Source organism: Octopus sinensis, linkage group LG3, assembly GCF_006345805.1.
Source record: "Octopus sinensis linkage group LG3, ASM634580v1, whole genome shotgun sequence".
Taxonomy (NCBI): Eukaryota; Metazoa; Mollusca; class Cephalopoda; order Octopoda; family Octopodidae; genus Octopus; species Octopus sinensis.
The window spans coordinates 116,121,280-116,134,887 of record NC_042999.1 but is presented as its reverse complement, the minus strand read 5'-3'; the positions used below and the strand labels follow the sequence as shown (position 1 = coordinate 116,134,887).

The 13,608-nt window shown below is 36.7% G+C and overlaps 1 protein-coding gene and 1 non-coding gene across 2 annotated transcripts in view; one reads left to right on the top strand and one right to left on the bottom strand.

Moving 5' to 3' along the window:
- The window catches only part of LOC115209405 (pseudouridine-5'-phosphatase), a 194,769-nt gene that overhangs the window by 89,773 nt on the left and 91,388 nt on the right, over positions 1-13,608 (bottom strand). The gene's annotated exons all lie outside the window — the stretch shown is intronic.
- Positions 1,502-1,607, top strand: LOC115210060. Its single transcript, XR_003881406.1, has one exon. It is a non-coding gene; the product is annotated as a U6 spliceosomal RNA (small nuclear RNA).

The window sequence follows — 13,608 nt, the reverse complement described above, 5'->3', positions numbered from 1 at the left end:
CTTTCTTTCCTCTCTCTTCCTTCTTTATGTTTCCGACGAAGAGCTCCGCTCGAAACGTCATACCTTCCTGCTTCCATATTTCCTGAGCGCCTATTAATAATAATACTGTAATTGTTCCACGTGTTGTTGTTTTTTTGTTTTCCCATTTGGATTAAAATTATATATATATATATTCTATAAAATCCGTTCTGTCTGTCTGTGTGTGTGCCTTCTAGGATCTCAGGCATCCTCCATCCGATTGCACTCAAATTTGATATGTAGATACCAACGGTATCAGGGCATGTATAAGTCTTGAAAAAATTACAAAAATCGATTCCAGGTGAGAATGCGATCTATAAAGTGAATAAAATCGTTTTCCTTTAGAATAGAAAAAAAGTCTATCTTTATTTCTTCTTTTGCTGGTGTCTCAAATTTAGGTTAATTAAATCAGTGTTTCGCAAAGGGGCAGCCTATGGGACAGTCGGACAAGTTCTTTTGAGAAAATTTGGCTTAAATGTTTGACAACTCAGCACCATCCATTGGATGGGGGGGGGGGGCGTTTTGCTCATATATATATATATATACATATATATACATGCATACACACACACACACACATATATACATGATGGGAGGGGCTTCTTTCAGTTTCCATCTGCCAAATCCACTCAAAAAGGTTTGGTAAGCCTGGGACTATAGTAGAGGACACTTCCTCAAGATGTCTTCACATTTCAAGTCAGCCTCAGTACCATAGACCTATTATCAAAGACATTCAAAACATCATTTTTGAACATACAGGACCACATTAAATGTCCAATGCATTCTCCTATTCCTAGCAAGACAGTGTAGACATTTCGTCAGTGACAGTGGCAGCAGGAGCAGTGGTGGCGGTAGTGGTGTTAGAAGATAATACAAATAATGAAAGAGAGAAAATTCCTTCCCCATTGGTAAATGTCTGAATCAAAAAATTAATTGACACAACGAATAGCCAGAATAAAGTTTAAGGAAATTGAACATGCAAATATTTTCTCTCTTGGAAGAAATCTTAGATTTCCATGATAAGTACTTATCTTTTTGCAAAAGTATAATGCAATTATTAACATTAGAGATCTTATAATGGATTAGAACATAGAAATTCAGTATTAGAAATGAAGTGTATGACTTCAGCAGTATATACAGTAATGCCTCAGTATACAGGTTAATTTGTTCATGGAGATCAGTTGTAAAGTGAAAACTCGTAAAGCAGAGCAATAATTTCCTATAGTAGCAATGTTATAAATCATAATCCATTCCCAGAAAAATATTTTATCTGTGAAATTTATAATACTTGTAAATAAGTGGCAATAAAACAATAGTAGAGTGTAAAGAATATTTTATATAAAGTAAAAAGATTGACAAGGCCATTTATAATAAAAAATATTATTATTATAATCGTTTTCTTAATCACTTTCACTACACTAGACTTGCACATACCATCACTTGTAGACACAACTGCCAAGTCACTAGCATTTGTAGATGGACTTGTAAAGAGAGGTATTACTGAATTCTAAAACTGGGCTGATACACAGAAGATTAGTATGGCCCAGGATCAGAATGACATACAAATTCATGAAGTGTTATGTATTTTTACATCTAGGTGCAGACATAAATATAGGTTTGTGTGACTACAGAGTTCACTTTCTAACATCATGGTTTCAAGTTTGTCCCATTGTAAAGCACTTTGGGCAAATGTTATATCTATTATAGCCTCAGGCTCACCGATGCCTTGTGAGTGGAACTGGTAGGCAGAAATTGTATAGAAGTTTGTGATGTGTATTTGTGTGCGAGTGTATCTGCATTGCTTGTTATTATTCTATATCTCTGCATATCACTACCCAAGCTAAAAAATATATATATATAATATGGGTGATGTTATGTTGTCAATACAATATGTCACTTCTAGCTTTCACAAAGACATAACAGGGAACAAAACAGCAAGAGTTAGGGATAAGAAGAGCAATGAACCACAACATTCTACCTTCTGTAAGTATCTTTCCAACCCATATCAGCATTGAAAAACAGGTGTAAAAGAAATGAACACAGTTCAAACTCAACAAACCTGAATATGTACCCCAGTAAAAATAGAGAATTAGAAGAGAACTAGAAGACCTATCAATTCAAATACAAGGAAAACATAAAAACAGAAGGGCAGAAAACACAGACTACACCGCACTAGAGTTCATATTATTTCTTTTTTGATCTCTATATTATTAGAAGGTGGGGAAGAAATGGGTAGCCAAGGTTCACATAGGAGGAATCTGACCACCTAGACACTCTGTTCTTCTGTGCCCACTCATTTTTCTTTGCCTTCTTATACCTTGAAGGTTCACAATGACATTTTATCACCACTACTCAATCTCTTCTTCTAGTTTCATCTCAGTTACTCTCACCCTCTCTTCTATAATGTGAGTAGTTATGTAGCTCCACTACAGCAAGAAATGTGTTCTGTTCTGGCTCCCTCTTTCATACTTTAACCTCTCATTTCCTAGCATAAAGTCACCTTACTCTTTACTGTAACCCCACTCAAAGAGGGGGATCTTAGTCTTGCATGCTGCACAGCAACCTCACTAGTGCTGGTGCCATAAAAAAAAAACCCCAGAAAACAGTAAGTACACTCTGTAAAGTGACTAGAGTTAAGAAGGGCATCCAGCTGTAGAAACTGTGCCAAAGCAGATGCTGGAGCACAATACAGCTCTCAGACATGTTGAATCCTGTCAAAATGTCCAACCCATGTCAGTATGAAATATAGACATTAAATGATGATGATGATAATGATGATGATGATGATGACAATGAAGAATTAATTCCGTGGAAGGTTGTATATGTATATGTAGGCCAGTATGCCTTGTATGCAGTCAACCAGGTAATTTTGAATTTAGGAAGACTTATCTTACATAAGAATCAGATATATTTTGACAAAAACCATTGTGCATTTTTTTTTTCCTTTAGAGCTGACAAATGAATGTGTTTAGAAAAATCAGTTTTTGAATGCCAATTCAGTTGTTCTAATATATATTTTAGATTCATCTCTAGTGTTTGTTTCTACTTCTCTGCAGTTGCCATCAAATGAAGCAATTCTCACAAATTCTAGAGTTGCAATATTGTTGTTAACCAGTTGTTTGCCCATCATTTTATTCAGCTTTGCAGCATTATAACCTCTAATATAACAACCAAAATTCTTACAATTTGAACAACTAACCTTAACACAGTTCTTATCTAATATCGTACAATACTAGTATATATGAATAACAATCTTCCAACAATTTCTATCTACCAAATTCTACTAATAAGTCTTTAGTCAAACAGAGGCTATTATTAAATACACTTGCCTAAGGCACTGCATAGGGGAACTCAAATCAGAACATCGTAGTTGAACATGAAACTTCTCAGCCACATAGCTATACCTGCTCACCTAGTGATATATGCTGACTGGAGATGAGTGTAACCCATACGTTCAGAGGAATAAAAACCAAAGTCAAGTTAGTAATATAAGTAGAGACCAAGGAAGAACAGAAGACATTGGTGAAGAAGGCATTAAATCAGTGGCAGAGAAGGTTATATTACTGGTTTCATTGATGTCCTTCAAAGTATAGTGAAAAGTGTTTGTTAACTGAAGGAGTTGTACCAGTTCAAACATAGGAACTGCACTCATAAGTATGATAGTCATCATCATCATTTAGTGTCTGCTTTTCAAGCTGGCATGGGTTAGACAGTTTGACTGAAACTGATAAGCCAGAGAGCTGCACTAAGTTTCAATCTGATTTAGTATAGTTTCTATGGCTGGATGCCCTTCTTAATGTCAACCACCCCAAGAGGGTAATTGGTACTTTTTATGTGCTACTGGCACCATAACTATGATTTTACTTGGCTTGACATGTCTTCTCAAGCACGGCGTATTGCCAAAGGTCTTGATCACTTGTCATTGCTTCCGTGAGGCCCAATGTTCGAAGAGAACTTTTTATGTGCCATCATCACAGGTGCCAGTTACATGACACCAGATTTGGCCACCACTATGATTTCACTTGGCTTGACAAGTTTTCTCAAGCACAACATAAAAATTGGAAACTAAATATCAAGTAATGCAACAGAGTTTTTCCAGCAGAGTAAAAGAAAGATCATAAACAACCTGTACCAGCAACCTGCATAATTGTTGTCTGTTCTTCAAATAACAATTTTAATTCTTGAGCAGCAGGAGGAGACATATCAGAATCTGATGTCAGAGTTTTGTGATTAGCTAACGGACATTCTTTATATGTCACCTGATCTGTCAGGTTACAGTGATATAATTCAATAAAATTAAAACCTGACTAGCTGTAAAAAATATATAATACTGATGGTGTGTTAGGGGGATTAGTGAGAAGGTAAACAAAACAAAACAAAACAGAACAAAGAAAACAAGACAATGTTCTCTTCTGTGTCATTGTTTGTGGCAATAAAGAATGTCACTTTGGCAGTGGTTGTGAAAACTAGGCTTTCATTAAGTACCTACAAACTTGAAGACTATTTTATAATGCAGTCTGGTTTGACACACCTACTGAGTCAGTCAGTCCTGAAACAACACAACAGGCTTACATGATTGGTAGCCACTATATAAGCTGCAGTTTGTTTTCAAATTATTGTTGCTAGGGTTTTGTAATTGCCAACAGAGTGACCCATACTGACAGAAAGAAAATCAGCAGCAGCGCGAATGCTTGTAGTAGTAGCAGTCATCCAGCTCTAAGGGTGGTTTGTCAGCCAAGCTAATACAGAAACATATCATATGGTTCTGTCAACAATAACAACAGCAACACACAGAGAATTAAAGATTTAATTTTAATTAAACACCAGGAGTTACATTACATAACCTGACAAGTTCACCCATACACTCGTGCATAAATCTGTTGGCCACAGTTAATACAGTGAGTGGCAGGTAAACATTGCAACCACCACACATAACAATCTGCAAGTTATTTAGTGAAAATATCATGGCACTACATAGTGTTTATGAAATGAATCTTCAAGAGTGAATTTGTTAAATAATAACTGCACTTCATCTGTTTTGTGTCATTCCAAACTTTTCCAAGAACTAAACTGCTGAACAAGAAGATTTTGTCTCATTCATTCAGTCGTGCAAGCATGCAATGCAATGCAGTAGATAGATAGATAGATAGATAGATACATACATACATACATACATACATACATACATCTGTGCATGCATGCGTATGTACATACATATATACATTATAAGCAGATCATTGCAGAAAAACTGTCATAAACCAGGCCATACAAATAATTATCCTTAATTCTGATGTGCATCAAAAGGTACTATATATTAAATCATAGGGGTACTTCACTAGTGAGATAGGGATACTTTACTAGTGAGATGTAGTGCACATAACCTGTAGACCCAACACAATGAAGAACCTTTGTTATGATAAAAGTAATGGATAGGTTTCAATGAAAAGCTCAAGAACAGATGTGTTAACAGATGTCACCATTTGGATCCCATTTTATCTGTTTAGAGTAAACCTTAAGTCATGCACTCTTACAAGTACTGGCAGATAGAACAACCGAGGAAAGCAATTACAATATTTCAAAGCCAACTTCTTTTGCCCTACAATTGCTATATTGTTGTTCCAATGTAATCTAGATCCTTAGAGGTGGAAGATTATCATTTGATACTATTCTAAGTAATTCCTTTCAAAAGGTCATGATTGATGCTGTACTGAACATCTTTTAAAGGCTTTTTTAGAAGTAATCTGGGAGTAGCTTCTCATTTGTAGCTAATACTTTGAGAACTTGTTAATCTAGTAGTTATAATAAATGGGCAGCGTATGTATGCTGAGAATGCATTTTAAGGAATGCATTTCCAAATATCTTGATCCCTTGTTACTTAACTCTGAAAAGTATCCAGAGGCAAGTAGGTAAAATGAATTAATCAATGCATCATTTGCAGTGTGGAATCACATATTTAGGTTTGTCTTTTATCTTTTACTTCTATCAGTCATTAGATTGCAGCCATGCTGGGGCACTGCTTTGAACTATTTGTTTTAGTTGAATAAATTGACCCCAGGACATTTTATCAGCCTCTTTTACCAAACCACTAAGTTACAGGGGCATAAACACACCAACACCAGTTGTCAAGCACTGGTGGAGGACAAACACAGACACAAAAACAAACACACACACACACACATGACAAGCTTCTTTCAGTTTCCATCTACCAAATTCACTCACAAGGCTTTGGTGGCCTGAGGCCATAGTAGAAGACACTTGCCCAAGGTGTCACAGACAGTGGGACTGAACCCGGAACTTTGCAGTTGTTTACCACAAAACATTTTCATAGAAAATATGAATTATCTAATTAACAAGCAGAAAATGAATTAATGTACCATCATTCAATGAGGAATAAATCCCTTTGTATAAAAATAAAGATATGTTTACATATGATGTTCAGTACTTTTCAAAATTAGCCATTTTTCTACTATCAAGAAGGATTTCACCAGCAAAATATTGAAAATAATACATAGTCACTTTTGCTGACCAGAAACAAGATAAATTTTTATGAAGCTATGTAGTCAAATTAATTACACTCTCTTCTTCTCATCAGTATATAACTGGTTCTTATTTTATTGGTCCTATAATGATAAAAAGATTAAAAACAATATAAAATCCAAGTAGAATTAGAACACAAAATCCTGAGGCACCAAACTGAAGCACCAGAAGGCATCTCAACAGGTATTGTACCACTTGCACCAGCATTGGTTTACTGTTTTAATTCATAATCTATAATTCTAGTAACACTACACACCACAAGCTACAGTTTTCTACACATACCAAAACAATAATTCCACACACAATTCCATACTCACACCTCATTTTCCACATTAACAGTTTCTCCACATCTTTTTCTGCTGAAATCCCGGATACTAATCATATTAAGAATATATGTAAGTACGTATGTGTTTGCATGCATGGGCATGTGTGCGTGTGTGTGTGTGCGTGTGTGCGCAATACATTATGTTTGGGTAGTTAGTTTCAGTATGATTGGTAATGTTAAGAATAAATACATTGGCAGGGTGGAGTCTAGCAAACCAGCTGTTTCACAGATTATAGCTCTCAGTTCTGTTAGATAAAATATTTACTGAAGATCTACAGATTCATGTGTACAATATATATATATATATATATATATATATATATATATGTGTGTGTGTGTGTATATATATGGGGGTTGTATTATATAATCATACACACACACACAATGTATATATACATATGTATATATATATATACACATACATATATACATACATATACACATATACATATTATATATATGTGTGAGTGTGTGTGTATACATACATACATACATACATACATACATACAGGCATATATATATATATAATATATATATATATATATATATATATATATACATATATATATATGTGTGTGTGTGTGTGTGTGTATAGAGGGTGCGGTGAATAAATTGTCGTCTAAATTACACAGAAATTAAAATAACTTTGACATCTCAATAGATATATTTACGAAAATTACCTAAAAATATCTTGAAATACTAAAGAGTAAGGTTATTAAATAAAATTGCCATTGGCTTCAACCACAGCCTCCAGATGACTCTGGAATCTCCTGCAACTCTTCTGGATGGCCTACTTGTTGAAGTTGGTGAATGCTGCCATAATCCTTGCCTTCACCTCATCTTTGGTGTTACAAAGAGTTTTGTTGGTCTCTCACTCAACTGTGCCGCACACATAATAATCAAGAGGGTTGCAGTCTGGGGAGTTAGGTGGCCAGATGTTAGGGGTGATGTAGCTGCAGAAATTGTCTGACAGCCATGACTGGGTTCCTCTGCTTGTCCTGTTGCCGGACATAGAGTATTCCAGTAAGCCACTCTCTTCACCCAGAACATCAGTACCTCTTCCTGGCATTTGATGTAGGCTGCTATGTTGAGTCTGAGGCCATGTGGTAAGATGAATGGAGGCATAATGTCGCCATTGGTGGTGATTACTCCAAACACCACAATGCTGACTGGGTGTTTGATTTTTATCACACTTGGTACATGTCCTTAGATGGCACTGTCCTCAGATTGACACCCAAACACTCTGAAATGTTCATATTGGAGCTGCTAGTGCAAATGCCAAGCAGTACAGTATGTTGTTTCCAAATTTCTGTCTTGTTGTGGCTACCCTCTCCTAAAAAAAGATGGGGAATAGGCCTGGGTATATAAAAAAAAAAATCTTAGTGTAGTCCCTGGAAAGTCAAAAACCTGAAAGAAATAACAGTCAAATTTTCCGTAAGTACTCCTGTTTATTATCATATTTCTGTTGAAGTAGACTACCAGTTTTCAATCAATCTTTAAATAATGAAGAAGTCTGTAAAACAGTTTTGTCATTTCTAAGCTGATGTTTGGAACCTATACTAACATGAAAGTTTGATGAAAGGTTTTAATTTAGGCCACTTTAAAAAAGACAAGTTTGTATCATAGAACTAAGAGCAGCCTTAGGCAAGCTGGTATGAAAAGAGTCAAAGGAAATAAATCATACTGAATCATGGCTGTGTGATTGAGAAGTTTGCTTCCCAGCCACATGGTTCAGAGTTCTGTCCCACTCTGTGACACCTTGGACAAGTGTCTTCTACTACAGTCCATCTGTAAAAAAAACTGAAAGAAGCCCATCACATATGCATCTATATGTGTATGTATGTGTCTTTATATTGACATCATAAGATAGTTTTAAACAAGCATCGATATCATTCAAGTGGTGTCATTAATTTCCAATCTCCCATGAAAACATGTCCATCCACAGGCAAATATTACCTAGTGGAAACAGGTAAGGGTTGGCAACAGGAAGAACAACTGGGCATAAAAAAATCTCTCAACAAATTCTGTCAGACCCATGCAAGCATGGAAAGGTGGACATTAAACAATAATGGTGTGAGTTTGAGATATACAACACCAGTAGTAAATGCTTAGGATGCTGTTGTGCACAAGCTTGTTTAATTAGAGTTGACCAAAGCCTACAAAAACAACATGGAACTCTTCAGAGAAGTCACTGGAGATGTAGTGTTACATTAATTTTAGAGAATAAGGGGAGCTAATGGAAGGAGAATAGGTAGGAGAGAAGAGTTAAAGGCTGGGAATAAGAAAGAGGTCAGGTTTGTTGGGAGTGCCAGTTGGGAGGAAGAGAATAGTTTGTACAAAATGTTGATGTAATTAAATAGAGAAAAACCCAGAAGACATGGCGAAAGCTGAAACCACGGCCATTTCTTAACAGGAAAGTGTAAACATCTCATATTCTGCTTCTCTGTGGCTCTGAGATGGTGCAAATATTGCAAAAAAAAAATAATAAATAAAAATAAAAGCTTTTAAAAACTATTCTGGGGAAGAACTCTTAAGGCTTGACTTTAGCTGACTAGGCATATCATCTATATGTAAAACACTCATCAACAGAAAATAAGATTTGCAGCAAACCTAAAACAGCCAAATGGGCAATGAATAATGGACTTGGTGCCTGTAACTGATGAAGCATAAACAACACAGAAACATGTCTTGTAGTCCAATGACATCATTCATAGCCCAGTGGTGTGTTTTTCACACATGTTGTCTATATAGAAAATTTCTCCCCAAAGATAGTTTACACAACGGAAATCTTTTGATATTTAGTGTACATAAACATGTTAAATATAATTGTACACCCCGCTTCCAGATCTCTGTCCATACACACAAAATACAGGCACATAAACCTTCACATTCATTCACACATATACGTATATAGATAACTGAAGTCAGTTCAACACCAGAGTACTGCCACATTTTTCATGAATATTAAGGGCACAAACTGCAGTTAGATTCCTTTTTGCATAATAGAATGCATTCACAACACTGCCAACTTGCATGGCCTTCATAATGGTAGGGGCCGCCACTTGCAGAATAACATCACTAATAAGTCACACAGCTGTTATGTCAGTAGTGGTTTCTGATATTGCTGTGGTTTAGCACCAGGTAAGATCCAATCATGTTAACCAATGATGAAAGGCATAGGACTCACTAGTGCCAGTGGCATCATGAAATGCAACCAAAATGGTCCAGTCAAAGGAGTTTTGCATTCAACAAGCTACATTGCTGGCTACATTTTAAGGGAAGAATATATCCAAATAAAAACTAAAATGAAGCAGAGAGGATTCTTAGGTGCTGCTACAGATATCCACTCTAGTACCAATGGCATGAGTAAATGTACCTTCTAAAGCAGGCCTGGCCAACTCGAATTACATTGCGGGACCCACTTTAATCACAAAGTTTTTTGAGGGCTGGTTGTATACTGATGGAATTGAAAGCATTTTGCTTTCTTATGCTATTATTACAATAATGAATTAATGATTGTTCATTCAACATGAAATATTATTGTTGCAAAAACAGTAGTATCTTTCTTTTTTACTTTTCATTATAATCTTTAATTTTTCATAAAATTTTTAAAATGTTTGTTTAAATAAACCCATTTCAAGAAAGTATCAAGCAGACCACAGGATAAAAGTCTGCAGGCCACATGCAGCCTGTGGACCACAAGTTGGCCAGCCCTGTTCTAAAGCATCCACGCTCAAAAGTGGTTGGTGATAAGAGCACCAATTCCTATATTGTCTGTTACTATATGTACTAGAAGATAAAGGTGATAACAGGATAAGAGGTGCTTGAAAACCTGGCCAACCCATGCACGTACAGAAAGAAGGATTCAAAAACGATGACATTTGTATAGAAGTACATCTGTATTTTGTGATGTCTTGACTTGTGCATCATATAGATTTAAGTGAAGGAGGGTTGCGCAATATCATTCTGCATCACTCTGTCATCCTTTCCTATGTGATTCCAGTGGCAGGAACTAGAGATAGGTCAGGATACAGCGTCCTTTGTGTCTCACTGTACCCTGTTCATGCTCCACAATGCTTGCTAATCTGCCTTCCTGCTCGTTGAACCATCTAGCAGTTTCCTCCACACAGTGTGCTAGGTCTAGTAGACAAGCCTTTGTATTTTGTATATGTAAGCAGAAGTAGTTACATATACACACAATCAAACTTTTCATTTCTGTGTTTCTGCCTCGCATACACATATTTCTACAGGTATTCTGTACATATAAGTAGAAATATACATATTTGAAGAGGAAAGACAGAGATGTTAAGTTTGAATGCATGTATACGTAACTGTTTAGTTGTATACTCACACCCACACAACACACACACACACACACACACACACACACACACACACACACAGAAGCTTGCATATATGTACATAAACACAAATGTACACAACATGTAAGAGATATCTCCACTCAAAAATGGTCACCAAGGATGCATGGAGAAGACAAACTCTCTACCTCTGCCTCTTCCTTCAGAGACCCTTCCCCAAGAAGACAGTGGTGGCCTAAAGTATCGAAGATGGAGTAGGGGATATCCAGATACAGGTAAATAAGGAGCAGAGAAATATGTGAACGACAACAATAACAACATAGGTTGTAGGGAAAGGTAGAGGCAGAGGATGTCTTGTGAGGTGGGAGTAGAGAGGGCGGCAGAGGATTGGTGTTGACACTAGAATTAAGTAATGTAGAAGAGGAAGAGGTTGGAGTAAAGAGGGAATCAGCTGGACAGGAAGTAAGGTCTGACTGAACTTCACTGCCTGAGTACATATTACATGCTTTGTGAGTGTTTGTGTGAAGAGGAGGTGCAGTAAGAGTGCATATGTGTGTGTGTGTGTGTGTGTGTGTATAATTTAGTAATAAGACACATGCAAACATACTTCACAGGATACATCAAAATTACCCTGACTAAGTAGTGCTCAACAAAAGTGCACAAGAACTATGGATTGTTTGAAAGGCTACAGCATAAATCTATAAAAGCATAAATGAAAGATTTAGATTGATACACAATATATAAAAAAAAAACGTGATACATATGAATGTGTAGATATAAACAGAAAAAACTGAAAACTCATACGCTGGTATAGATGTTGTACACATGCATATAAATATCAGACTTACTCTCATATGTGTAAGTGTGTGTGTGTATGTGTGTGTGTGTGTGTGTGTGTGTGCCTGATAAGTATATAATATATACACCTAAATATATATGTTTGTGCCCTTTCTATACATAAATATACACTATATATGTATATATGATCCCACTCATGTATGTACGTGTATATATATATATATATATGGCTTAGCGGTTGGAGTGTTGCACTCACGATCTAGTGATCATGATTTCATTCCTAGACTGGGTGGTGCATTGTGTTCTTGAGCAAAACACTTCATCTTACATTGCTCTGTGATCACTTCATCACCTAACACGTAGTACACCATGCACCCATTTAGACAACACTGATTTTATGAAGAGAATGAACTAATGTGTGGCACAGGCATATGACCACTATAAACAAATCATTTGTGCAGGTCGTCTAGCAAATGTTGAACACTCATACATCATCATCATTAATGTTCGTTGTCCATGATGGCATGGGTTGGAAGGTTTGACCAGGGCTGGTAAGCTGGAAGGCTGCATCAGACTCACCTGATTTGCTATGGCTTTCTATGGCTGGATGCCCTTCCTAACACCAACCACTCTGAGAGTGTAATGGATGCTTGTACGTGCCACTGGCACAGGTGTTATTTGCGTGACACCAGTATCTCCCACAACTGCGATTTTGCTTGGCTTGATGGGTCTTTTTCTCAAGCATGATATAATGCCAAAACACCTCATTATTGTCACCATAAGGCCCAACACTCAAAAGGAACTCAGCTACTTTGCCTCCCTGAGGCTCAATGCTCAAAAGGAACTCAGCTAGTTTGCCTCCCTGAAGCCCAATGCTCAAAAGGAACTCAGCTACTTTGCCTCCCTGAGGCCCAATGCTTGAAAGGAACTCAGCCACTTTGCCTCTGTGAGATCCAATGCTCAAAAAGAACTTAGCCACCTTGCCTCCATGAAGCCCATGTATGGGGTCTTGTTTGATTGTGTTTGTGTGTGCGTGTGTAGTTTCTGTGAATGAATAAGAACATGTAAGAGGAACTGTATGGTGTACACATACACAAACATATGCATTTGCATCATGTATCAATGTTTATTAATGCAGAGATGCATACATATGTGTGAAGCTAATTGTGTTAAGATTAATAGTTGTGCAAATGGTTAAGTTTAGTCAGCATCATAGCACCACTATTATGATGACAACACCACCATCAACTACACCATGGAGAGCAGCATCACTACTGCTCTTCCAACGAACAAACTGCAACCCAAATATAACTACCACCACTACAAGGTAACACTGTCAATTATATTTATCCTCTCCCGTCAAACACACCGAAAGTCTGCTCCTGAAATCACATTCTATCATCATCTTAGGAGAGGACACATTAACCCTTTAGCTTTTCTACCGGCCATATCCGGCCAAAATATTCTACCTGCTTTAGGTTCAAACAGGCCAGATCTGTCCTCTCACACCTACCCTACAATGTCATTCTAAAATTAAACAGTTATAACATTAAAATCTCAAAAATACATGATAATCCAGGATTAATTTCAAGTAATGTAAATAAATAAGC